At 41.4% G+C, this 27,619-nt stretch overlaps 1 protein-coding gene and 1 long non-coding RNA gene across 9 annotated transcripts in view; both read right to left on the bottom strand.

Moving 5' to 3' along the window:
- The window catches only part of NRG3 (neuregulin 3), a 1,040,976-nt gene that overhangs the window by 621,107 nt on the left and 392,250 nt on the right, over positions 1–27,619 (bottom strand). The gene's annotated exons all lie outside the window — the stretch shown is intronic.
- On the bottom strand, positions 10,034–25,751 carry LOC131406920 (uncharacterized). Its single transcript, XR_009220399.1, has 3 exons — positions 25,692–25,751; positions 12,761–12,861; positions 10,034–10,404 (listed from the first exon to the last, which is right to left on the bottom strand). It is a non-coding gene; the product is annotated as an uncharacterized LOC131406920 (long non-coding RNA).

Here is a 27,619-nt window from a genome sequence, read left to right as displayed (position 1 = left end):
GCATGCATCCCATACAGCACGGCATCCGGGCCTGTGTCAAGCTGCTTCCCCCTTCCTGCCCAGCTCCTACTGCACGAGCCCCAGTGAGAGGGCTCCTAGCCCTCTACAATCCAGCAAAAATTATGTCTCTTCCATGCACACTTCTGAGCTCTGAGTCCTTTCCACTCACTAATAGAATACCAGGTAAATTACTTAACCTCTCTGATTTTCAGTTTCTTCAGTAGTAAAATAAGAATGATAACAGCTACTCAGGAGAGTTGTGAGTATTAAATGAAGAGAAATGGGAAGTGTACAACAGCCTCTCAATAAACAGAAGTAAAATTCCACGTCACCATTCAATAAATATATAGGTAATTTATTTGAATTACCTCATGATAGTAAGAGAAATTCAGAGCACCAAACAAAGATATATATCTCAATTTTCCAAGTAATTATGAGGCAGCGAATGTTCCAGAACTCCACTGGGGCTCCCTTATGGAGGATCACACATCTGTAGTTTTGTGTCCACAGAGATGTGTCAGAATGAAGATCTGAGAATCAGCCTTGACTTTTAGAAAAATTAAATTGGGCCAGCGTGACTTTGCTGGCCTGAAATTTAGCCCTGATGACAATGACCAATACCTATCCCTTATATGATAATCGTTGGTCCAACATTAGGGCTGGGCCAAAATTTCAAGGAACCAGAAGACATGGGCCCTTCCTCAGGCTGCTTGTAATACGCCATCCAGCAGCCAGCTGCCCCTCCAGCGCTGGCCTCTCCTTGGCCAGCTTCAGATTTCATCCATGCTAGCCTGAATCCAGAATTCAGCCTGAATTTGAGTCTACCAAAAGTAATCTTAATACCAAAAAAACTATTGTGAACAATAAAAACTAGGGATCTTTTAGAAATCTCAGAGGATTTTCTCTCCTCCTCAAGGATCCTGCTCCCCCCCCCCCCGCCCCTTGCTCTCTCATGCTCTGTCAGCTAATGTTGCCCCCTCCCTCTTCTCAGGTAGCTTGCAGTTCAGATTGTCAAATTCTCCTGCTATTGCAGTACTTTAACTCCTCTCTTCTGCTTCCTGTGGTAGACCTCTGAGTCCCAGGAGTTCAGAATTTCCCTAAAGTTGGTCTTTCAGAATATTCCTTAATAAAAACTACTCCTTCCTGTAATAAATGTTCATATCACAGGATGAAAGAATTAAATTGTCTTTGCATTATTACATCAGTTGGGAGTATTGGATATACAGATTAAAAGATAAATGTTTAAACATAATTTTTATGTGATTTTTTCCTCTGTCCTTTGTGTACAATGATAAAACCTGTGGTCAAAACACTCCCCCCTTAAACACACAAACACTACCACCACCACCACCTCCACCACCATCATGAAACGCCAAATGCAACTAACCATCTACAACTGCTGCCTTTTCATTGTCTTCCTTTGAAACTTACCCCAAACTGAGGTCTCTTAGGATAAGTTCTTTTGCCAAATCATTTTGAAACCAAAAGCTTATGAGTTTCTAGCACAATTTCTTAGACTCTTACCCTCCCACCTTGGCCCCCACATTGGGACTATGAAGGTTATAAAGCTATAAAATCCTGAACACATTAGTGGGCATGGCTCTTTGTGTATAGAATACATACATAACTTCAGGGATAGTACTAATATTCTTCTAACAAGAGCAGTTTTGCTCCTTCCATGTAAATAAACCTAGGAATTTGGAGGAATAAAGAAGCCTCATCCTGAAGGTGGGGCAGCTCTGACTGGTGGCTGGAAAGCTGGGTGAAAAGAAGGTGAGTGATTTGGCAGGAAGTCACTGAAGAGGACAGGATTTGGAGGCAGGCATACTGACTGCTTCGAGCAGAAAGCATGGTGGTAAGAAGAGAGTAGCATATTGACTCTAGCTATTGAAGTTTCTCTCCATTCCTTTCCTCTGGGCACCAGCCTTGGCTGCGTCCTGGGCCAAGCACTGTACTTTCACATGGCATGAAACTATTGATATGATGTTTGCTCTGGCCACTGCTATTAAATAGTATCTATAGCTTCCATCTCAGGATAATGCTGTCTAATGGATTATAAAATCCATCAATTTATTAATTAGGCTACTATATCCCGGGGAATTGGCTGCGAGAAAATGAAATAAAATAAAATAAAATAAAGACATCTTAAAAGTCTCCTGGGAAGATACTTCCTAAAGCAATCTACAGATTCAATGCAATCCCTATCAAAGTCCCAATGACATTTTCAACAGAAATAGAACAAAGAATCCTAAAATTTATATGGAACAACAAAATACAATTTTTTGTTGTAAAGCAAAAGCAGCCAAAGCAATCCAGAGAAAAAAGAACAAAGCTGGAGGCATCACACTCCCTGGTTTCAAAATATACTACAAAGCTATAGTAACTAAAACAGCATGGTTTTAGTTGACACAAAAACAGAGACACAGATCAATGGAACAGAGTCAAGAGCCCAGAAATAAACCCACACATCTATGGACAGCTAATTTTCGACAAGGGAGCCAAGAACATACAATGGAGAAAGGAAAGTCTCTTCAATAAATGCTGTTGGGAAAACTGGACAGCCACATGCAAAAAAATGAAAGTAGACCATTATCTTATACCACACACAAAAACTAACTCAAAATGGATTAAAGACTTGAATGTAAGACCTGAAACCATGAAACTTCTAGAAGAAAACATAGGCAGTATGCTCTTTGACATCGGTCTTAGCAAAATGTTTTCAAGTACTATGTCTGACCAGGCAAGGGAAACAAGAGAAAAAATAAACAAGTGGGACTACATCAAACCAAAAAGCTTCTGCATAGCAAAAGAAACCATCAACAAAACAAAAAGACAACCTAACAATTGGGAGAAGATATTTGCAAACCATATACCTCATAAGGGGTTAATATCCAGAATATATAAAGAACTTATACATCTCAACAACAAAAAAACAAACAACCCAATTAAAAAATGGGTAGAGGCTCTGAACAGACATTTTTCCAAATAAGATATACAGATGGCCAACAGGCATATGAAAAGATCTTCAACATCATTAATTATTAGGGAAATGCAAATCAAAACTACAATGAGACACCACTTCACGCCCCTCAGAACAGCTATCATGAAAAAGAAAAAAAATAACAGGTGTCGGAGAGGATGTGGGGAAAAGGGAATTCTCACACACTGCAGGTAGGAATGTAAACTGGTGCAGCTGCTATGGAAAATAGTATGAAGATTCCTCAAAAAAACTAATAATAGAACTACCATCTGATCCAGCTATTCCACTTCTGGGTGTTTATCCAAAGAACACAAAAACACTGATTCAAAAAGATAGATGCACTCTTATGTTCATTGCAGCATTATTCACAATAGCCAAGATTTGCAAACAATCTAAGTGCCCATCAATGGATGAATGGATAAAGAAGATGTGGTGTATATATATAAAAGATGAAATCTTGCCTTTTGCAACAACATGGATGGACCCAAAGGCATTATACTAACCAAACTAAGTCAGACAGAAAAAGAAAAATACCATACGACTTCACTCACATGTGGAAGATAAATAAACAAACAAACAGATACAGAGAACAGACTGATGGTTCTCAGAGGGGAAAAGGGCGGGGGGAGGGGGAGGGGGTAACAGGGCACATGTGTACAGTGAATGATGGCAATTAGACTTCAAGTGGTGAACACGATATAGTCTACACAGAAATCGAAATATGATGTACATTTGAAATTTATATAATATTATAAACCAATGTTACCTCAATTAAAAAAAAAGCCTTCTGGGAAGATAAGCCACACTTTCTTATCATGAGTTTGGTTAATGGGTAGTGCAGTCTTTAGAAAGCAGGCCATATGAAGAAGTGGGATTTATCCAGGAATGAAAGTACCTAAATTTATTAATTGATCCTGTCTCTTCAAGTCAGAAGGTCCACTTTGTTTTATAACATCTGGGCAATTCCAGTGTCCACCAGCAGACCCAGGTGCTCTTTTACTAACTTTGTGACTAAAAGCTGCTGTCTTCCTCCGAAGGCAGTGTCCAGTGATTGAATGTGAAGCTGGAACATTTCAGAAGCCCAATCTGTTTCCTGCTGAGGGCTAAGCGCTTGCTTTTCAACACCTACTGGGAGGGAACAACTTCCCTAAGTCCTTTTCAGAACAAAGGGATGCACCAACCAAACAAAGAAAAGTTAGAAACAGGAATTTAGCCACAATCTATTTTCTGCAATATAGTCTTCTGGGGGATTCTTCAGATAGAGCTAAAATATTAATTTAAAGCCAAATGGGTTTTAAACATAATGTGTTCTCCTGTCTACTTGCAAGCACCAATTAAGAAAGAAAAATGCATACATTACAGGACTAGGGAACAATAAATTCCTAGGAAGTAAATGGAAAGAAGAAGACTTGGTGTCAGAGTGAGGGTCACATAAGACACAGTGTCAAGCTTACAGAGCACGTGCCTCTCTGAAGAAAGTCAATACATCCTAAGATGGAGTGGCAAGAGAATAATTTTTAAAAAAGAAAGAAAGAAAAGAAAAGAAAACTGTTCACTCATGAACCCTAAATATTCAATGTCATGTGTTTTAGAGGTGTTAAAATTAAATTGGCATACAGAAAATAGATGGGAAAAAAAAACTAGGGAAAAGAAAGAACATATAAATAAATGAGAAATTAGAGAAAGTTACTAAGGGAAGCATAGAAGAAATAGAAATATTTTTCTGTAGAAAAGTTGACCTTTTCAAAGAAATAGATTAAATGGAAAATAGGTTCATCTCAATGCCCAGTCTGATAAACACCATTGCTGGTTAATAGAGTGCTCGCTCTGCCGAGCAAATAGTCCAGTCTAGATCGTAGGAATGACATCAGTATCTTTCACGCTCACTCTTACATCTCTGTGAAACAAGCATCTCCATAGCTTTCTGTAGAGAAACATAACCTGGTATGAATTTAAATGACCAGCCTGTGTTTCTGGTTGATTAAACTAAGTTGTTTATGGTATCTGTGGTATGCATTCAACTCGGAAACAATTAAACTATCTGTCTCTGAAGCAAGCAGCTTGCTGGCATCAGCATCTGACCATTCATCACTTGCCATGCACCTGTTCACCGTCATCTCTGCAGCTCCTCGATACGCAGGTATGGGCTCCCGTTCTGAAGGGTGTGCATTTGTCACTATCGTCAGGGCGGATACAGCAAGTGCCAGTTAATTCAAGGTTCTGAGCGTGGATTTTATGTTGGAACAATTCATCATGAAAGTGCCATGCTAGGAATAGCAATGGCTCTCTCTCTGTCTCTCTCTCTCATCTCATCTCTTGTTTTTCCTCCTAAGCAAACTGTGAGCAAACTATAAGCCACTGAAAAGCCAAATCACAACCCCACTTTCATTTATGCACTCATCAAGAACCCTTTCCTAAGCAACACTATGAAACTTGGCATGCTCTAGGTTGTCAAAAATTCAAAGACGAAACAACAATAATCTCAAGCCTAAAGGGTCTTACAACTCTGTGAAGTGAGACTGAGAGACCATGGCCTGTGATGAGCACTAGGGCGTGGAGGCACAACAGGCCATTCCCATGACCCAGTCTGAGGCTGCACAGCATGGCGCCTTCCAGATCCAGGGCAACAGAAACGCCATGTTTCTTAGCATGAGAAATTCACAAGCATCGATATATTTAGCATAATAATAATAGATATTACTGTATCTCCATTATTGAAAGCCTGCTGCTGTGTGTGTTTCCCTAGGCTCTTGTACAATGTTGCATACCATAGAAACTGAGCTAGAGATTTCTTTCTCCCACATCTTTGTTTCTATTTATAGGTTGAACTATTTTTGGCAAAAATGAACCAAGGTTGCATATGAAAACTTATATTGCTGAGTTATAATAGCTATTTTCCAATGAAAGCTTGACTCTGTGTACTGCCAGAAAGCATCACACGTTAATATGATTATTAATTTTCTCAAAAAATAGTGTGGCCTGAATTCAGGCTGCTCATTTGTATTTGTGCAAAGAAATATGAGAAGCCCCGGATGTACTCCTGAACGGCATTGTGGAATAACAAATTCACCAGGGGCCAACATAGCAGATCCACTCCAGAACTAAGCACACAAAGGACCCAATCTTCAGCCTTGGAATCTCACTTTCTTCCTTTCTGTTTCCTTGGGAGTATTTCCCAAATCTTAGTGGCAAGCCTTTCACTAGGTTGAGACCTAGAGGACAGGAGAACTCATGGTTACGGAGTATGTGTCACATGCCATGAGCTGTACTGGAGACGGCTGATCCTCATAGAGCGAGGTGCACTTGTGAACATTTGGAAAACAAAGAGATTGAGATAAAGATGGAGTAAGACAACAGCTCAATGCAACACAGCTAGTAAACACCAGAGCCAGAGTCTGAGCCCCAAGACCGAGCTCTCTCTGTTCTGCAAGTGGTTCCACACATAGGGAAGCAGCAGAGTTGACCTGGGAAGTATGCTGCAAACTCAGATACCTGGGTGCTACCCTTGGATTCAGGAAATTTGTGGAGGTGCTGGTGGAAAAGCACCCCAAGGGTCTGGACACAGCTGCTCCACAGACTGTCACTCAGGGGCCACCATGTCCCACCTTGTTCTCTCGTTGCTAATGGCAAGGACAAATACCTCTGCCACTAATGTGCATTAACCAATTTAATCATTGCAGCAACCTCGTGAAGCACAGGCTTGTATTTCTCCATTTTATAAATGGGGAAATTGAGGGTAGAATTACTAAGCAACTTGCATAAGTCCCACAGCTGGTAAGTAGCAGGCGGGGATTTAAGATCAGGCAGGCTGGCTCTGAGTCATTCTTTTAACCTCTGCAGAACCTTTTCAGTTCTGCTGCCCCAAATCCTATGCAGCCTCCAGGGGACCCATCACTAGTGGGTCTATGCCAGTGACAAGCAAGTGACTTTTCTAAACAAGAATCCACAACTTTCCCTGGCTCCCAGTCACTTACACCTGAGTAGGTGAATTAGTGGCTTACAGGCCAGCTACATGCTCCAGATTCTTTTAAAAAATTAGTTGTAATGTTATAAAATTAAAAATTTCTTACAAAAATCCAGTTATCTGCCTAGTATATATCCATATCTGGAAAAACATGGCTGGAATAACACCGGGTCCCTTTCATTAGACTGGGCACGCATTCTTCAGCTCATCACAGTCCGCAGTGCCCTGCCTCCCTCACTTATGTTTCTGCGTGTCCTCTCCGGGCATTTGAGTTTGAGACCCACATCCAGACAAGCGCAGGCCTGGAATACAGTACTGGGGATAAGGGGGAAAAGATGCCCACCCTGCTTGTTACCAAAAGGATTCATGTAAAATTCAGAGCAAAGCCAACCAACTAATGTAACCTCTCGAACAGCCATTTCCACAGTCCAACCTATCTCTACAAATATTTCCAAAGGACAATCTGACAATAAATTAAAAACTAATACAGGGGCAAGAGAACCTAATGCCCAGTGCCCATGAGATGAGAGGTGCCAGGGCACACTCGCTCCATCTTCTGCCCTCTCTTGATTCTCACATCTGGCCACATTAAGGAAGCACCACCTGCCCCATCCATACTCTCCTGGTGGAAGATGGAGTTTAGAGTCACTTGCAGGACTCAGTTCCAGGATCCACTCAAGTGTCCCAAGGCTTCTTCCGGCAAACTGCCTGTTGTTAAGTGCAGTAGTGGTAACCAGTGTCCCTGTCGTCAGCTCCACCCCCACCCCCATCTCTCTCCACCCTCACCAACCACTGCAGCTTAATTTGGCACCAGAATTCTTCTTCTGTTGTTTCTGCCTGGCTAATGCATCATACCCAGAACTCCAAGCGTTCTCTGAATACTTCCTCTCTTTTTTTTTTTGGGCTGAGGAAGATTGGCCCTGGGCTAACATCCGTGCCCATCTTCCTCTAATTTTTATGTAGGATGCCGCCACCGCATGGCTTGATAAGCCGTGCCTAGGTCTGCACCCGGGATCTGAACCTGTGAACCCTGGGCTGCTGTAGCGGAGTGCGTGAACCCAACTACTGTACCACTGGGCCGGCCCCTGAATATTTCCTCTCTTAATCAAAACAGGGAGTCCCGTTGTCCCAATAAGTTCCTATAAATCCCCTTCCTAGGGCTCAATTCTGTTTTCTTCCAGCACAGCATTCAGCAATCATGCCATGTGCCAGCTGGATCCATGACTGGACATCTTATGGCCACAGTCTATCCTAGATGGAGACCAGCTCATGAGCCTATACTCTGACAAGGCGAGTGGTTTTTAAAAAAAGTAAACCATGTGATATTTTCTCAAAAGAAAATGTTCAGGGAAGTCTAATCTGGAAAATAACAGTGAGGTGGGAGTGAAGAACGACCCTCCCCTGTCTCTAGGTCTGCTCCCCTGCGGTGTCTGTGTGACGCACCAAGGTTCTGAAGGCCAGTATGGCATTTGCGCACAGAGCCCAGCACCACTCTTACTGCGGCCAACACGTGCAAATGCGTGGCTTCTCCTTTCTCCATCCAGACCCTGGTAAGAACACCAGGACGTCACTCCAAGTCTTCCGGTTCATAAAAGCACCAATTTCAACTCATAATTCTTTCCACACTTGAGTAACTCAGAAAGTTTCCGTAGCCATCTTATACAAAAGAGAAAACAGAATAAACAATAAGATCTATTTAATCAGGCTACAATTGTGAGACAACACTAGTTATTTTTAGTATTAATGTTTCTGGGTCCAAAGGTTTCCTTCCAGAAAGCAGGCATCAGTCTGCTCTGGGTGACCATGCTGGCACAGGATGGATTGCCACTGGAGGGTTGTAGACGCTTCAACTTCCTTTCACTTAATTGCCATGTCTCAGGCAAAGGAGTGCTTAGGGTACTCCTTGCTAATATAGAGATAAATAATCACCTTATTGGGAGCCTTACTGGGAGCAGAGGATATGCAGATGAGTGAGTATAGAAGCTACCTCATTACTGTGCAGTCCAAAGGTAGATGAAAACCTTGCCAAAGGAAGGCTTTGCAGAGTTTCCAAAGTGGTACCTCCACAATGCCTATAGCCACCATTACAAGCACAAGGGCTGTAGGCAGGTGCTTGTAAAACTTTCAGGGTAGTGATTTTGGTCATTTTTCAAAGCATTCTCCAAGCTTTGCACAAACCAGGAAAGGAAGGTCACCTTTTGATAGTTGACAGTAAACATTGCTAGGTGCATGAGGAAACATTTACAATAAAGTTTTCCAGGAGAGAGTTTTCCAAGGACTAGATTGTATCATATTGTCAGAGCCAGCAGCCAGAAGAAACTGTCACTTGACGTGCTGAGCCAGAGGGACCTCCACTGTTTAAATGAGTTGCATTTCTTGCCCTACTGATTATCATTCTGTAAAGTTCAGGGTTGATGTACACGGCACCACCTTCATTAATATACATTTAGAAAATAAAGATCCTCTTCTCAGCTTTTCTCTCGGATATGGGATAGAGTTGTTCTGAAACGCTATTTCTCTCCCTCTCCTTCCCTTTCCCTTACTTTGTTTTACTGAGGTCCTTACCTCAACTGTTAATCAGCATTGCCCCTGATCCCCACTCAGTGCTCCTGAGAGAACAGCTGCTAGATCAGCCTGGAGACTTCTCTCATTCAAGTTAAGTTATTTCAATCCCATTGACCTCTGATTTACTTTAAGAAGGAGATTCAATAGCAAAGTATTTCTTCACTATATTTCGAGAAGGCTTCCAGGGAAAGGCCAGTACTTATTGCAGTAAGCTGAAGACAGAAGTGATTTTACTGTCTCCCAGGATAACTAATTTCATTTGATCTAGTTAAGCTGTAAAACACGTTGCCAAGGTTAATTACAATTCATCAGTCACACCAACACGTGGCACTCACGGATGGAGATGGCCCCTCACGTCTGTTTGGGGTATGCAAACAACATCATGAGACATCAGTTTTAATAATCTTTCCCTGCGTGTTCACTGGCAGGAAAATGTAATTTAAGGAAAATCATTTACCCACCCCCAAATGTATTACTGCAAAACAACTTTAGTTTTTATTCTTTATAAAGAAAATCAACACAGCCAACAGAAATGGGTTGACAAGTATAAAAGATTTTCAGTCAGTTTAATCTCCATGAAGTGTTTATTGATGTTTTGTGAAGCCAAAACATTATTTAGATAAATGCCTTTATTGTCTATGTGGATTTCGGAAAAAGAATCCCATGGGTTTCTTTACTGCTTCTTTCTAGGTAAACTGTAAGGAAGGACTGCAAACAAGTCGCAGTGGTGTCAGCTCGCTGGTTCTTGTCAGCAGGTGCTCACATTGCTGAAAGATCTGGAGACGGAATCAAAGCAAAAGTTGTCTTCCGAGGCCAGGAGATATTTCCCTTATGCATTTGAGTCAAATGACCAGCATGTTCTCTGCTGCCTCGAGGCTGCATTTGCTAATGACCTCTCCAGAAAAAAAGAAAAAAAATTCAGTCATTCATTTATTGTGAAGACCTTCTCTGCTGGGCACTGAGCTGGGTTTTGTCAGATCAGCAATAAAAAAGCCAGGTATGGGGCCCACCCCCTGGCATAGCGGTTGAGTTTGCACGTTCTGCTTTGGCGGCCCAGGGTTCACAGGTTTGGATCCTGGGTGCAGACCTACTCACCGCTCATCAAGCCACGCTGAGGCGGCGTCCCATATAGAAGAGCCACAACTCTACAACTATGATACAGAACTAGGTACTGGGGCTTTGGGGAGAAAAAAGAAAAAGAGTAAGATTGGCAACAGATGTTAGTGTAGGGCCAACCTCCCTCAAAAAAAAAAAAAAAAAAGCAATACTTGCTTCTTTAAAAAAAAAAAAAAAGCCAGGTATGGCTTCTACCTCTACACAGCTAACAGTCTCAAGAGGTAGACAAACCATTAAATAAATGACTATAATAAAGTGTGCTGTGAATCATCGTAGGAGAAGCACAGGGCACTACGTGAGGAGACCAAAGCAGGCACCTAACTCATCGACGGGGCAAGCAGGTGTCCTGGTGGAAGTACTTTTCAGTTTATATCTAAAGATAATTCACAAGTTGTCAAGGCAAAGAGAAAAGAGCACAGCTCCAAGCAGAGTTGGTCAGGGCTTCTTATATATTTTTAGCCACGAGACATCCTTAGCCAAATTGCCAGGCCAAATATGGAATACAGAGCAATGAATACAGTCAGGGACCTGGGGCTCAGGCTGAAAAAAGAGGATCAAAACCAAGCACTAACTGCCGTTCTCTTCCAGTCACTGAAGAGTGTGTTTCTTATTTCACACACATCTAGCAACAGTTCTCAAATCAATTTGTCAACCAAACCAGCATAAAATTGCTCCCTCACTCCGCTTACGTCAGTTCTGCTTGCACGGACCTCTATGAGAGAAAGCTTTTTGCTATCAGCGGCACAAGAGGTCCTGCCAGAGGACATTTTCACTGGAGGAGAGGAAACAGGGGAGAAAGGGTGAAAGAGCCATCGGGGTCTAGTCCCAAGGCACCATGAGGACCCCAGGATAACCCTTCTCTATCTAAAGCCACAACATCCCATTCAGCACCACCCACTGCAGAAGCCTTTCGAAAGGGATGCCTTGGCAAGATACGCAGGTCGCCAAGGAATTCATCAGTGCATCTGCGCTTTCTCCTAGTCCCAGCTTGCGAGAGCTTGTAATGCCATGCTGTCAGAATAAAGAAACCAAGAATGATAAAAAATATATTTGTGTAGTCTATCACTTGGAACTACTCAGTGCCTTGGAGATCAAGAGAACCTTAGTGCAAATCTTCATTTCAAAATATAGACAAGTCAAGGTCCATCCCCAAAACCTTCATAAATTTCTGTCCTGTTCATCAGGACACACATGTGTGGTGCTCTATTTCAACCCTCCCTTCTTTGTCTTCAAGAGCGTATAGTGAGGTTTAAAGTTTACCAAAGACTTGAAGTAATATGGCAGGAAATCACATTTCATGCCATCACGTCTATCATCTTATTGGCTCCTCCAAAGCCCTCCGAAGGCTGAGAGGAGTAGACCAATCCGCTTCTCTCACTGCTTCCCTTAAAAGGACATAATGCCACTTCCTGGAATTCTGGTGAAGAAAATAATTTTCTTCTTATCACTCCCTGTGACTGGAATCCAGCTAAACCATAAAAACTACATATTTAAAGATGAAATGTTGAGTATCTTTAGACAGGAATAGAGAGCTTCCTACAAGGTCATGACGACATTAATGCCATGACATAACCAGGCCAGCATGGAGCGACAGGGTGCAACTTCCTTTAGCAGGGACTTGCGACCCACAAGAAGGATGATGGGAAAGCAGCACAGGCATGGATAGAGCCAAGGAAAGAAGGGTACTCTAGGACTACTAGTTCTTGAATTTTCCCGCATTCCCTAGTGACAAGAAAATGATTACTATTATCTATCCTCAAACTAGAGATTCTTAATGATCATTTGCAACTAATATTTATATTAGTTATTTATAAATAAAATAAGCATGATTCAAACCATGATGTAGCTTTTATCATTTTTCACGTTACAAGTCTTATTCCGGAAGAGAAGTATCTGAACTGGGTAGCCTTAACTCTACTTGTAATCTTGCCAGGGGGTTGTTTCAGTGAGAAATATAAATAGGAGTCTTTTCCAAGCTCATGCTTCCCTATTTAAGAATCCACATTTTTCCCATTTATTTTATGATTCAAAAAAGCATTTATTAATCACTTAAAGGTCCCTTCTAGGTTGAAGGCTTCAAAAGCACATGAAAATAACACCTATTCTCATAATGAAAATGTCTATTAATGACCTACTTGAGTGAAGAAGCTGAATGTGCAAGAAAGTTGACAACAATGATCCACGATGGAGCATCTGAAATTTAAATCTTCTAAATTGTACGGTGACATCATCTTCACTAATGAAAGAGAAAAATTTTTATTAAGAATAAAACATATTATTGTCTTTGTAACTTTAAAAGTGTACAAGACACTTGAGGAAATTTTTTTAAAAGTTTCAAGTTTAGCCTAATGCTAAAAAAGGAAATGCACTGGGCTAGCCCAGTTTTGTAGTGGTTAGGTTTGTGTGCTCTGCTTTGGTGGCCTGGGGTCGCAGGTTCGAATTCCGGGCGCAGACTGACGCACTGCTCATCAAGCCATGCTGTGGCAGTGTCCCACATACAAAATAGAGAAAGATGGGCACAGATGTTAGCCCAGAGCCAATCTTCCTCAGCAAAAAGAGGAAGACTGGCAATGGATGTTAGCTCAGGGCTAATCTTCCTCATCAAAAAAAAAAAAAAAAGGAAATGCACTATCTTCTTTAACTGACATGTTTTAAGGATTTTAAAATAATACTTGTGTGCTATACACACAGAAAGTTCAATTTAAAAATATTTTTGAGTGCTTATGATGTGTTAAGCATTGCAGATATAAAGATGAGTATATCATTTTTTCTGCCCTTAAGGATCTCATAGAGTAATATTTCTCTACCTGTCCACAAGCCAACTCATAAAATTATATTAGACAAGTTATATATCATCATCTATGCAGCCAGAATAAAAATGTGGTATTTACCTCTATTTATAGCTTAGCTTTTTTGAACTCTTTACTGCAAAAACTTAAAACATTGGTCTGCATTATTCAGTATAATCCTGTGTTATATTTCTTTGTGACGATGTGAAGCAAAATCATGTTAAAACGTTCTGGGGAGTTCCTTCACACCTTTCTAGAGGAAAGGATTTATAAAAACGTCAGCCAAGTATATAAAATAACCTATGGAAACTCAAAAACTCATTTCTCTTCAGTATTATTTTTTAAAGCTTCAGTACATGGATGGGTATCCATTCAGTACATGGATTGTTAGTTTTAGCTGTCTGTGTGAGCGGCCACCACAGTATGACAACTGACAGATGGGTGGTGTGGTTCCAGGACCAGGAAACAAACCCAGGTCGCAGAGGTGAGAGCGCCGAAGCTTAACCACTAGACCACCAGGGCTGGCTCCCCCTTCAGCATTTAGTATTTTTCATGCAGCAGATTTCTAATTGAGAAAAAGAAATATATTTTAGAATCAGTTTATTCAAATCTTGTAGAGTGGCATTTCAGTTAAATTAAATGCAAAATATACTAATGTTTTAAACAAAAGTGGCCATTCTTGGACAGGGTTTGTGGTGTATTTCCTGTTTACATTACTAACTTGAGTTAATAGATTTATATGTAAATTGCGGCCAATTACCTATTTATGTGCAATATATTCAAATAATATTTTGCCCTGATATGTATTTTGGAAAATGAAGTCTGGATGAATAAAATGAACTTACTGTTGCCATTAAATAAATAGGTCATCATCTTAGTTAAAATTGGGTTCTATGCGCAGTATACATAAACGTAATCAGTTCTTAGAGGAGTGTTGTATCTCTTTACTTACTTTTGCAAAATATTTGCATATTAAAGCTTTACTAACATCACATACTAGGTGATCATTTTCTCTTCCAGGACATATGTGATGCATAGCCTCACTAGAAGGATGAGTTATATTTGGATGAATTTAAAGTTAAAGCACAATCATGTGCCTTTATATTCTATCTCCTAAAATCACTTTTTCTTCAAATATAATCAACTTAATACAATTATATCTTTTGAGATTTTTGAAAGATGGCATTTAGAGTGAAAATACATGAAGAGGTTGGTAAACAAATACAAGAGCCAGCATTTCTGTTTAAAAATAATTCCCTACCCAACATCTGAAACAGACAGCTCCCATACTCTAGAGACTCTGCCATTGTCTCTCTGTGCTGAAAGTCACAGTCACCCATCTCTGAATATCTTTCACTGGCCCTTCACCTTGAGGGAAGCTAGACTCTCATTAAGAACAGAGTCCAATTTTTTAGGTCATGTCAGTAGCTGACCCTCCTAGAAAATTCTTTCATAATCCTACAAATAAAATAAAGATCATATAGATGCTGTCTTCTGCCACAATTTCAGTCTGTGGAGCTGTAGTCTAAGATAAACTTTTAATCAGTTTCCTAACCCTATGCATATGTCAACTCTGGGAAGATTTCAGTAAGAAAGAAATCAATGACTTCCAACAGAAGGCTACACATGTAGTCTACGTTGAGTAATGTTTATAAATTAAGGAATACACGTACAAGTATAGTTTTTAAACCAGAAAAAGAAACTTTAACAATAGATATGTCTAGGGTATTGGATTCAGAGTTGTAGTGGAAACTTGAAACTTTACTTTTATTTTTTGAATTGATTTTTTTAACCATACGAGTAAGCTACATTTTTATTTAAATAAAATAATATTTTTTAAATAGAGCATAATGGTGTATATATTTGTTTTCAAGGAGTAATAAAGCTAGAAGGGACACTGAAAAATCATCTGGTCTACCCAGCCTTTCATCGTCTCGTAGGCGGTTGTTCAGATATTTCTTGAATCTTGATAATGGAGACAAATGAAAATGTTCAGACACATTGAGATGAGATATGAGTTAAAGTGGAGGTTTTCCAACTGAGCCAGTTAAAGGCTTTAAAAAAGAATGAAACACCAATCTTCCAGAAACATCATGACAGCCTAGATGGAGCCAGAGGAAATAGCCCATGGAAGGAACTAGATTGAAGTTCAGAGAGAGGCAGGAGAGGCTACTCTAAGGAAAAAAGCAGGCGTTCTGGAACTGGGAAGGCTTGGTGTTCAAAAGAGCGCCCAACCCTTCTAGTGGAGTGCTTTGGGCAAAAGGTTCATTATTCTGACTTATCTGATCAAATGAGTAATAAACGGAAATTGCAGCACAGCATTGATGGGAAGATCAAATAAACTTATGAAATGCTAACCATTATGGCTTACAAACAACAATAAAATAAGCCTACCTAAATAATTTAAAATTTTGGTTTTCAAGGTTTTTACTAATTACCAGGTTAGACTTGGGTTTAGTTCACTAACAGTGCCATGGGCTTTATACTAGCATATTCCATTAGAAATGGTATGAATGGAATATTTCTTAACTTTTAAGCTAGTCTCTTTTTTGTAACCTATACATTCTCATCATATTCATATTCTTTTCCCAAATGAAAGAATAAAACACAAATATATAATAGTCATTTTCATTCATTTTGTTTGCTAGATAAAGGGCTTAAAGCTAAAATTTTAAGAAGAAAGGCATCAATAAAAGCTAACAATAATTCTAAATCTAATAACTAATCCTCCCCTTAATATAGGGATTTAGACTTGGAAAAACGGTCGTGGATTGCTTTAGTTCACTCCATCTTCCAGCCAGCCTTGAACTTTCAGCGAAAGAAGCTTCTAGGGTCTTGGGAAGAGACTTTTCTAGACACTCTTTCAGCTTATTTTGCTACATTAAAACTTCTGAACACACAATTGCAGACAATTTGTGAGTGTTCTCTTTTTATGACTCTTTTTTTTTTTTATTTTTTAGTTTTTTTTGGTGAGGAAGATCAGCCCTGAGCTAACATCCATGCCAATCCTCCTCTTTTTGCTGAGGAAGACTGGCCCTGGGCTAACATCTGTGCCCATCTTCCTCTACTTTATATGGGACGCCGCCACAGCATGGCCTGACAAGCAGTGTGTCGATGCGGGCCCGGGATCTGAACCTTCGAACAGGGGCCGCCAAAGCGGAGCGCATGCGCTTAACCACTGCGCCACCAGGCCAGTCCCACTTTTTATGATTCTTGAAGGTTATTTTATATTCATTGACAACGTTTTAGAAATGATATGTATTTTTAATTTTAAAATTACCATGAAATTTCTAAGAAATTAATTTTTGATCTGCTTCAATCCTCTGAAATCATTGTGAAAAGCCACACATTCACAAATGAATATTTTGGTTTGCAAGAAAGTTGCAACAACTTTATAGCTTTATTCTTCTGAATGGAACCTTAGAATTAAGTTCTTTTTACCTCAATCATATGCATTTGGGGGTGAATGACATTGGTAGGGAGTGAGAAAAGAGTGTTTCAGGGTTTGTCTGGCTCACTTTATCACCAAGAAGTTTTATTCTTTGAGGAGGTGAGAGAATGAGAGAGAAACACTACTGTTCTTTAAAAGAAAAGAACAACTTGTGGCATTTCTTTCTCTGCCTAGGATTTTTACGATCTGCGTTCCTTCTACTTTTGGATTACCTCTTATGTAAATGCTTTTCTTAATGACTATTATTCTTTCAAAGGTCATCCAGTGAATGCACATAAAAAACAGTATTTTTGTAAAAGAAACCACATATTATGAACACATTAAGAAAAATGTTTAAAATGGTTTTATATATGCTATAAGTATGTTAGAGATTTCAAAATCTCATTCATGATATTGTTTGATACATTTTCTTCAATTGAATGCAATTTCAAAGGGCCTGTTAAATTTCTGTGGTTTATAATTAATAAAATTGAACCACATTCATTTTAAATTTAAAAAATATGTTTTCAAAACCTTGAAGCACATAAAAATAATTTAACTATTAAAAATAATAAATAATTTAGCTAGGTTTTGTGAAGGAAAGCAGAAGGTATGAATAAAAAATCATTATTGTACTTTTCAGGCACTAAATCCTGCAGAATTGACACTAATGTCTACTCTATAGAAGCATTTCTTCCGCTTTGGGTAAATGTGCCAGAATATAACTAAGCAGCCAAACAGAGACCAATAAATGTGTGTAGATGGAAATCAAGAGGTCCATATAAACGTATAACAATTTAGAACAGTGAAGAGTAATATATACTTGCAGAAAAATACATGGTACAACAAATGTAATGAAGGATGGAACATTGCTCAAGAGTTGAAAACACTGAAATGAAAGAGAATTTCAGAATCTATGAGAGAAATTGAAAGACAACTCCAACTTAAAAATTTGGGGGCAAGAAACAAAGAGGCAATTGTGAAATCATCAGAGTCTTCAACCAGATCATAAATGCAGAAGATCATATTGCTCTCCTCAAACCCTTGAACTGATTCATAACCTTAAACAGGCCAACAGTTTTAAGGTCACAGCAGACCTTCTAAAGGAAAACCAAGGTAACCCAAAGACAGCAGAGGCAATTCATCCAAAACTCTGTGTTAATTTCTTCTCAGGTTCATAAAAGACAGAAAGAGGCCACAGTACAGCTTTGAGGGAGAGAAAGAAATCATGTAGGAGATCATGGCCACAGTGAAAAGGATCGTCAGGATAAGGGCGAACACGGGAAGTGGGACACTGCAAGCCAATGCAAAGGTTTTTGAATTCAGGAACAAAAAAGTAAATGGGGATAAATCCTGCATTTTTTTTCCTAAACAAAAAAATCTGAATCTACAAAACAGATAAATCACAAGTGATTATCCACTTTATCAACATGTTTAACCACCAAATTCCTTCTATGGTTAGATCTACAAGCATTCAATGTTCACGTACAACTACAAAAGAAAATCTCTTTGTGTCACTACCATTTTTATAATGCTCCAGTGGCTTCCCATTGCATCAAACAAAATCCAAACTCCTTACCCCACCTACAACACCCTCCACGAGAGCCTGGCCAGCCTTTCCAGCATCTCTTCTTACCACTGTCTTCCAAGGACTTGGCACCCACCACTGGGCCCTTCTTTCTGTCCTCATCTGAGTTGGATCACTTGCTTTTCTCTCTGCCTCGAGAGCTCAGAACCTGTGTTTTTACTTGGCTCAACAAGTATCAGTTCAATGTGGTCACAGCTTTCCCCACAGTCCAGAAATGGTTACTTACACCCTACCCTGATTATCTGTACTCTATCACCTTATTTTCTTTATAGAAAATACCAATATCTAAAACTACATCTAGGTTGGTTGGCTGTTTGCTCACTCATTGACTTCATCGCCAGAAGATAATCTCGACAAGAATAGTGGGTTTACCTCTTCTGTACACTGTTGTGGTCCTAGTGTCTAGAACAGATCTCGGCCCCAGGAAACACCCAAAATATTTATTGAATGAATAAATGACTGTATTTCTGAACAATGTGTATTTAAATGTATTTAATAACATTGTCAGGAAAGCAATAAGGAATAAGATAACCCAAAATATCAAGTATAAACTGTGTGAATCTAAAAGAATAAATGTCTTTAGAAAGGTATGAAGTTCTAAATACATCCACACTATTCCTCCTTTAAATTTGGTGCAGCAAATATAATGGCAGCACCAAGGCTCTATCTTCGCAGCATCAGTTCATGCTAGTTGGTGGGGAACAACGGTAAATCAGCAGTATTGCTTACACGACTCCAATCAATTAGAGTTAATTAGTTAGTAGTTGTAGTGTCATATAACATTTAGCCAAGGGGTCATTTCATCATCTTATATGTTTTTAAGTATCAGTGAGGATAGAGGTAAGGGATAAGAGGCAAGAGCGTTTTAAAAGCTTTAAAAGGGTTTTCTTGATTGCTATGCCATACAATGATTCATAAGAATAGCTACCATTTATTGAGCCAAATACTATACAAAGTCTTCTATATACATGTTTTCCTTTAATTTTTACAACAGCCCTGAGAGGGAGCATTGTAATCCCTGCTTTTAAGAGACTAAAGCTGAAGCTCAAATAAATTAATTAGCTGCCCAAATTACATGGCCAGCAGGTGGTGGAGCTGGGATTTAAGCATCACTTATCTACCTGGCACATATTAAAATGGGGGTTCTCCATATGGAAGCTCCTCCATGAAGAGATGACCTCAAGAACCCTGTGTTTTTCTTGGTCTTCTCGGAGAATTCCCTCTCATCCTTTCATCTGGCCCCTTATGCCTCAACATCTGAGAATTCACCCGCAACCATGCAGCCATCAGTACAAACCAGTATATTTCCCCTGATCCCGCCATTACGGTCTCGAATCAAAGTACTGAAGGCTTGTCGCCATTCCTGTTCTGATTTTCTGCCTGTCAATATCATTCTCTGAGGTAAGGTATGGCTTTCATCTAGAAAGGCAGAAGGGAAAATTGGCTCTCATAATCAGAATAAAAGTAAAATTGATAACTCGAAGTATGTCTATTTATTTGTGAATTTTCTAAAATGCATTTAACATCTACAGTGTAGAATATACTGCATGGCATGGGAGACAATACTTGATACAGATCCTTCCACGCATGTTACTTGGGTCCGTGGCAGACAATGCTCACTAACCATGACATTTCCTATTGAAGCTTGGCCCCAGAATACCTGTAATCTCCCTAAGAAGCTACCATCAATCAGTCAGCATTGTCATGAGGAATGAAGCAATTCCAATTTGCCATAACTTTGGCCGGGGAAACAAAAGTTACCCGGGCTTTGAAGAATAAATTAGATTCTGTTTTGTGGTAATGAAGGAAAGGATATATCAGGTGAAAAAATATTATAGAAGAAAGCACAGAATTAGGAAAGCAAAGAGTTTAGAAAAACAAAGACTTCATATTCTAAATGCTGTGTATGGAGTAGTGAGAGGAAAGAGTAGACAGTCAAGGTGCCAAGGGAGGTCCTAAATGCCCTATTAACATATTCAAAATATGCTTTCTGAGCCAGACAGGGGCCTATTTGTAATGGTTTCGTTAAAGGGATTAAGGTAGAACACAGCAACAGGATGAAGTTTGGGGAGCAGGGATGGAAAAAGAGATGCATCCGATGGCGATAACGAGAAGCAAATAGACGTGTTCTCCAGCCCAGATTGTTAGACACGGGAGGTGACGAGTCACAGGGAGTGAGGAAAAGGAAAGGAGGAAAAGTTGTGCCATTGTAGCTAACGGTGTTTAAGGGTCTGCTAAAAACTGCTGTGGGCACTTTACTCACATTAACTCATCTAGTTTTCACAAAAGTTCTATGAGGTAGTTTCTTTAATTATTCCCACTTCACAGAATAGGAATCTGAAGCATGGAGACATCACGTAAATTTTCCAGGATTCATGCATTAAGTATGTGATTGAGAGAGGATTTAAGTCTAATTCAACCTGCAGACTCGTGTCCTAAACCGGTTCCCTGGGCCAGCAGCATCAGCATCACCTAGGACCCTCCTAGAAATAAAAATTCTCAGGCCCCAACCCAGACCAGCTGAATCAGAAACTCCAAGAGTGGGGCTCAAGCAATGTATGCCTTCATACAAGCGGTTCTGATTTCACTCAAGTGTGAGAAGCACTGCACCAAACCACTATACATAGTATATTCTTTTTTTCTTCTTTATCCCCCCAGCTTTATTGAGATATAATTAACACATAACATTGTGTAAGTTTAAAGTGTACAATGTGTTGATTTGATACATTTACAAATTGCAAAATGATTACCACTATAGACCACTACATATATTTTACAACTGATTTAATCTGAGATGTAATGCTTACATGATGAAGAGGTTGGATAGACTTTAAATAAAGAGCTGAAAGTAGAAACTGTTTTGAGAAGACATGATGAGCTTGCCATCACCCCTGTTGAGTCTGGGACACCACAGGCTTTCCAGTTGAAGCTGATCAGTAAGTAGTGAATCAGAAATGAAAGGCCAGGGCTTGCAAGAGCGTGAGGTTGGAGATACAGATAAGCCCTGCATCCACACCGTGCATTAGCTGAATCTCCCAAGTGGATGAACTCTCCCAAGCCTTTCCCAGAAAGGCCCAACGGCAGAGCACACGAGCCGTTTTCACTTATGGGGCAAGAATAGAAAGAATATCTAAAACTGGAAAGATGGAGCCACTAGGAAGAATCAACTGTCACCATGCAAGCCTGGACTCTGCCAGGCCCTTAGGGAATCATGTCCTATTAGACGCTAAAGTGAAACTGAAAAATTAAGGGAGGGGGCTGGCCCTGTGGCTTAGCAGTTAAGTGAGGCATTCCGCTACTGGCGGCCCGGTTGGGATCCTGGGTGCGCACCGACGCACTGCTTCTCCGGCCATGCTGAGGCCGCGTCCCACGTACAGCAACTAGAAGGATGTGCAACTATGACATACAACTATCTACTGGGACTTTGGGAAGAAAAAGAGAAAAAAAAAAGGAGGAGGATTGGCAATAGATGTTAGCTCAGGGCTGATCTTCCTAACCAAAAAAAAACAAAACAAAATTAAGGGAGAAGAGAATTTCCAGAAAGAGCTGATCCAACCATGACTAGCAAAAGGAAAACTAAGAAAAGATTACTGAACTTGTAAATTTATTCGTTGAATTTCTTTGAGAAAATACTATCAGGAAATGTAGAGGGAGAGAATGTTTTAAAGGATTGTCATGAAAGTGCACTGAAAGAAGCAGCAGCGGCAAATAGAGGCAGTGTTTTTGAGAAGTTCAGCAGTGAAAGGAAAGAATAGGGGACGGTGACAACAGGGCAAAGGAAGATGGGCTAAAGCTGCCAGCTGTACAACTCTAAGTGCACCATTCACAAGGAATATGATACAGTGTCACCCATGAAAATGGCATTGGTTCTCTGCCTCTGCGAAGGTCTCGATTATAGAGTCGTCATTTATCACCCCTCATTGTACCGCCCAAATGAAACACTAAAATCAGTCCTTGATTTCAGTAGTCCAGCTTTGCGTGGTGTGCCAGACAGGAAAGAAATCAAAACATAAGGAAGCACTTCAGCTTTCCAGGGTTGTTATGTTGGTCATTCAAAAACGAGAGAAAGAGGGGCCGGCCCAGCGGCGCAGCGGTTAGGTGCTCACGCTCCAGTTCCGCGGCCCGGGGGTTCGATGGCCTGGATCCAGGGCGCGCACCAACGCATTGCTTGTCAGACCATGCTGTGGCAGCGTCCCATATAAAGTAGAGGAAGATGGGCACAGATGTTAGACCAGGGCCAGTCTTCCTCAGCAAAAAGAAAAGAGGAGGACTGGCATCGGATGCCTGCTCAGGGCCAATCTTCCCCACACACACACAAAAAAAAAAAATGAGAGAAAGAGACATGCATAGTAAGATATAAAACCAACTCAATCTTGCAAGTAATTTTACATTTGCTCAATGAGACTAGGACTTATTGTTTTAATCATACAACCGAATCCAGAAAAGGAAGCTTGCAAATCTATTAAAGCAAGGGACAACAAGATTTCTTTTTTTTAAAAAGAAGATATTGTGATTTTCAAACAGTGGTACCTTGTAAGGGAAGATGAGTATTTCAGAATGGAGGGACGTGGGCTGGGGCATAGATTTCGAGATTTAAGGGGCATAGATTTCACCCAAGTGGAAGCCCTGTTCCTGGTGCAGTGAAAGAAGGAGAGAGGGAACGGGGGGCGGGGGGCAGCCTCTTGGGCTCTGAGTCCGTGCGTGCTGTTTACTACAGCAATATGTGAGCAGGAGAGTTAGCAGCTTGAAACTTCAGGGTTCAGGAGCTTAAAGCTTCACTTCCCTCACCTGAAAAATGAGAATGATAATGATAGTGAAATAATAGTATCCCATCAGCGTTCCTACAGAGAGGAAATGAGGGCTCACTCCGGGAGGAAGCAGGTGTGACTTCATTTCCACTTTTCACTCTCCACTCCATGAGCTCAGGAAGAAAGAGTGAGAAGTGGGAAGAATTTCTCCACATTTGCTTCCAAGAGGAAGAGCCATTAACACACAAACAAAAAAGAACTCATTAACATCCATGTAACAGTTTTTGTTGCCATACTACACCTTTTCTCCAAAAGAAGAACACTTTTTACCCTTTTCTCAGAGAAACAGCCAATTTGCTATTGAATTTTAAAATGAATGCTCAAGAGACAGGTGTCCCTTCAATTAGTGTTATCTCAAATGACTTCCCTCAGGAGGATGAGCTACCCACCATGACTGTAGTGAGAGAATTCACCTTCTGTCCAGAGAGAATGAAATCATCCTGCACACCCCTCACCGTGCAGAGCTGAATAATAGGTTTCCATTAGGATGCAAATTTAACGACCTCACCCAGCACAGAACTAATTAAATTAAACTAACACGTCAGTGGTAAACATTGCAATGCTGGGCAAATCATGGTTTATTTCTGAATTGACAAGAACCAATAATAGTCATTCCATCTGTGGGCTTTCTCAGCTATGAAGAATGTGTCTGCAGAGGCTTAGAAGCAACAGCCAGAACAGGAGAAGCAAGAAGGCTGCCTGCATGCTATGTTTACCTTGCAGGGAGCCCCAGTCCACACGCAAGACCTCCAGAGTCTGTTCCAGCCAGGCTCCTGGCCTCTGCAAACTTTCCTGGCTGCAGCCCTACTCTTGCATTGGGTCTCACCAGGTCACAAACTTTGTAAGGGCAGGACACAGTTACGTGTGTGTGCATACACATGTGCAAATGTGTGTTTGTGTGTGTGCCTGTGGTGGCCAGTGTGCAGAAACTCTACGTCATTGAAAAAAAAATTCAGAGTTCTAGAAAGGAGTTAAGTGTCAGAGGCCTGTAGCAGCAGCAAACCTGCTGGTTAAACCAAAGAGGTTAGACAGAATCAGAGCCCCTAGAATACAGCTCTTAACCAAAGTTATATACAAGAATCGCAAGAATCGTCTGGGAAACTTTTGAAAATTACTGATGCCAAGGTCTCAGAGATTCTGATTTAATTGTTCTGGGATAGAATCGGGATATTTGTTATTGAGATTCCAGGTGATTCTCCTCTGAAGCCAGGTTTGAGAATGATTCCCCCTAACTCTAGAACCGGGCATCATGAAGAGTAAGTTCATAACATCAAATCAGGATACTGGGATAAGGGGAAACATAGGGATTCAGGCCCTGCTACCCCATGCCTTGGCAAAATTGCTTTTATGGCTGCTGGGAAATGAGTCACCCACCTACTCAATGTCTCTTTCTCCTTCTCAGTGTCTGGGGACACTGCATCACCAGAGCTTACTTTCCGTGTGCTCACTGCCCATATAGCCAAAGATCTGAGGTCACCAGGTTGTTGGCAGAACTCCTTCTCCTGTTTTTGTATCACCCAGCTGGGATCCTCTCCCTTGCCCCAGCTGGGGAAAATTGTACTGAATCCTGGATTCTCCCAAGTGATCCTCTTTGCTATGGGTCATTGGGCCATACTTGATCAGTCTTATAAAAGAAGCACCTCCATTGACAGGAGAGCAGCAGCTCTCAGCTAGTTAGAGTTCAGAATCTCAGTCCTGATCCTGACAATTTATTTAGGCTGGTCTTCCACAGTCTTCAACACTGCTCAAATGAGTCAAATGGAGGTCAAATGGAGGCCCACTGAACTCCGAATGCTCAAGGCCCCATATAACTCAGTGAGCTCCATGTGTCCACACGCTCCTGATAACATGATTACTGCCCACTCCCTCCTCCAATACTCTCTGCCTTACCTTGAAGAACCAAGAGACCATTACCCCAATAGAGTTATAATTAGAACATCTTGGAGGGAAGTCAAGATGGCGGCGTAAGCAGACTCGGAACTCACCTCCTCCCGTGGACACAGCCAATTTACAACTACTCGTGGAAAACTACCCCTGAGACAGAACTGAAAACTGGATAAGAGGAACTCCTGCAACAACGGACAATCCTAACTGAGGTGGAAGAGGGAGACACTCCCTTCTGGAGAGGAAAAACGCCGCCTTCACAAGCCGCCAGCTTCACGGCCGCCGGGAGCAGCTCACAGGTACGCAGCCTCCCTGGAGGCGCGGGGTCCTGAGCCGGGGAGCACCCCTGCTGTGGGCATTTTGTGGACCCAGCACAATCGAGACCAGTGGCATAATATCTGATGTTGCCTGCTACTAAAACACTGGGGAGCACCCCCAGAAAACCCGGTTCACAAAGAAACTAAAACCGGCTCTTAAAGGGCCCGTGCACAAACTCACCCGATTCAGAAAGCATCCTAAAATCACCAGAAAGAAAGGTGCACAGTGCTGTGGTGAAACGAGACTCACCTAATAGGCCCTGAGTGCATCTCGGTGAGGGGTGAGACCTCTCCAGGGACTGGGACATTGGTGGCGGCCATTGTTGTGGCCTGGTGTGGGCGTGCTGACACAGACGCCATTGGAGTTGTCCCTGAGGCCTGCTAGCTCAGGGTCTGCCCCACCCGCTAGAGCACCGATTTAATCCAGCTCAGCCAGGGCAGGCAGCCCACCCTAGAGACTGGCCCCACCCAACAACAAGCCCTCAGGCAACTTGTGGGCCTGCATAGATTGGTGACTGGATTCTCTGCAGCCTGGCAACTGAGCCCACTTCAGTGGGGCAGGGCGTGCACAAGGAGCGGGTGGAGAGTGTGGGGCGGTGGCGGAGTGTGTGGGGCTCCCGCCGTGGAGAGACTGGGTCCGCTTCAAGAGGTCGGGGCGCACACACGGGGCAGAACTGTGTTGACTGTGTGTGTGGACCTGTAGGCGGCAGGGTTTGTCAGCTGCAGAAGACTTGTGCTTCTCAAAGACCCACATAGGGGGTTTGCCCCACCTTCCAAAGCCTGAAACAATTGGGTGCTCCCATGCCTGAGGCCAGCCCCACCCAGCTGCAATCCTCAGAGAGCTGACAAGAGACCTAATAGGCTAGAGGCTTATAGCAATTGTAAGGCCCTGAGCCTAACGACCTGCCACGCTGGGGGCCTACTCACTTAAAAGAAATACTGCAACACAAATGTGGTATTAGAACTTGCAGCCAACTGTGCTGGGGCTCCCCAGACCTGATAAAGAGACTGAAGGGCCCATAACAACTACAAGCAGCTGAGCATTACAACAGCTGGCCAGGAGCATAACTCGACCTCCCTGGGCGCCTACAGGGAGAGCAAACAGGCCACAACAGAAGGACACACGTAGCCCACATAGGGGTCGCCCCTGGAACATTGAGAACTGAGGGAGGCACACTGCAGGCCTCCTAAGCCATCACTTACATAAGGTCACCTATCCAAGAGCAGGAGACGTAGCTGACCTACCTAATACGTAGTCACAAGCACAGGGAAAGAGGCAAAATGAGGAGGGAAAAGAATACATTCCAAGTAAGGGAACAGGACAAAACCCCAGAAAAGGAACTAAGTGAAACAGAAATGAGCAACCTACCCGACAGAGAGTTCAAACAAAGAGTGTTAAGGATGCTCACTGATCTGGGGAGAAGAACAGATGCAATCAGTGAGAATGTCAACAAAGAAATGGAAGACATAAAAAAGAACCAATCAGAAATGAAGAATACAATACTGGAAATGAAAAGTTCACTAGAGGGACTCAAAAGCAGAGTAGAGGATACAGAAGAACGGATCTGTGAGCTGGACGAAAGACTAGAAGAAATTACTCAAGCTGAACAGGTAAAAGAGAAAAGAATTAAAAAGAGTGAGGACAGTCTAAGGGACCTCTGGGACAACATCAAGTGCACTAACATCCGTGTTATAGGTGTCCCGGAAGGAGAAGAGCGAGACAAGGGGGCAGAGAATCTATTTCAAGAAATAATGGATGAAAACTTCCCTAACCTAAGGAAGGAAACAGACATCCAGGTACAGGAAGCAGAGAGAGCCCCAAACAAGATAAACCCAAAGAGGCCCACACCAAGACACATCATAATCAAAATGTCCAGAATTAAAGATAAAGAGAGAATCTTAAAAGCTGCAAGAGAAAGTCAAGTTACATACAAAGGAAACCCCATAAGGCTATCAGCTGACTTCTCAGCAGACACCTTACAGGCTAGAAGAGAATGGCACGATATATTTAAAGTGCTAAAAGGAAAAAACTTACAGCCAAGAATACTCTACCCAGGAAGGTTATCATTCAAAATGGAAGGAGAGATAAAAAATTGCCCAGACAAGCAAAAATTAAAGGAGTTTGTCAACAAGAAACCAGTGCTACAAGAAATGTTAAAGGGACTGATTTAAGAGGAA

This window comes from Diceros bicornis, chromosome 6 (genome assembly GCF_020826845.1).
Source record: "Diceros bicornis minor isolate mBicDic1 chromosome 6, mDicBic1.mat.cur, whole genome shotgun sequence".
In the NCBI taxonomy this organism is placed as follows: Eukaryota; Metazoa; Chordata; class Mammalia; order Perissodactyla; family Rhinocerotidae; genus Diceros; species Diceros bicornis.
Note: the sequence above shows the minus strand (reverse complement) of the source record. Positions and strands in the feature narration are given on the sequence as shown.